The sequence below is a fragment of the Hipposideros armiger genome, unplaced genomic scaffold (genome assembly GCF_001890085.2).
Source record: "Hipposideros armiger isolate ML-2016 unplaced genomic scaffold, ASM189008v1 scaffold_739, whole genome shotgun sequence".
NCBI classification, from domain to species: domain Eukaryota; kingdom Metazoa; phylum Chordata; class Mammalia; order Chiroptera; family Hipposideridae; genus Hipposideros; species Hipposideros armiger.
The window spans coordinates 702,008-703,105 of record NW_017732089.1 but is presented as its reverse complement, the minus strand read 5'-3'; positions in this window follow the sequence as shown (position 1 = coordinate 703,105).

The following is a 1,098-nucleotide window of genomic DNA, read 5'->3' as shown; positions in this document are numbered from 1 at the left end:
GTTTTTAAATTAAGAAGTATAATATCTGCAACTGTGTTATGAATTCTTTTATTATTTCTCCACTTTAGCTGACATTTCAGAAACAAAGTACGTAGAGTAAGAGACTGTAAAGTGGCCCCTTTGAACAAATGTCCTCCAGCAGAATACTTGTGGAGTGCTTAGCTGAGCTACTCCACTATTTGCCTGTAAAATGTGTTTGGTCTCACTAGGCCTTTCAATGCTGTATTCTTTAAACACTAACTAAATAAATGGTTTTTGCCATTGCAAATCAAACAGCAACATCGGAAATACATAAAAAGTATCTCTGAGTCCACTTAAAATGATTAAAAATGATTGTTAATGGATGTTTTTCTCTTCTTGGCATCAACCCCAGCAGGGCTGGCATTTTTTTAGGTCAACGCCTGCCGCACTCACTGTGTGGGCCCCACCAGAAGGCCTTTTCCCAGTACTGAGCCAGTCCATACTCCTTCCGCTGTGCTATGTTCCAGACCAGCCCAATCCATGATCCTTCTCTGTGAGACACAGCCCATAGGTTCCCCAAAGCACTCAGGCAGTGCCTGGCTGCAGCAGGACTCTGGGGAAGGGGCGAGGGGGAGGCTGAATGAGTTTGGTCCTCTTGGACCTCAGTGTTCCCATTTGTAAGATGGACAAGTGCCAGAAATCAGCCTGGGATTTTGTGCACGGGTTACACGCAGTGAAGAGAACTCTCAGGTCCCTGGGCCCATCACTGAAAACAATGGCACTCCATCCATGTCTACGCAGTCCCGGCCCCTTCTCTAGCTCTTCCCTTCCTGCTGGCAGACACCTTCATGATCACCCTTCCTCGGTCTTCTCCTTTGCCCACCTCTTTCCCTCTCCACCGCCACCGTCCCCTTCCTCCCTCAGGTCTTCCCTTTGCAGATCCTTGTCCAGGGGGCTCACCACAGAAATCCAAATTCTTGTAGCAACGACTAGTCAGGATTTCAGAAAAAAGAGGCCAGAGGGGCATAAGGATGAGAAAAAGGAATTTGTGTCCCTCTCCCTTGCCTGACAAAAGGCAAACAGTAAGGCAAATTGTTAAGAGTTAGGCAGTCTTCAGCATCTTCCCACCTTTCTTTC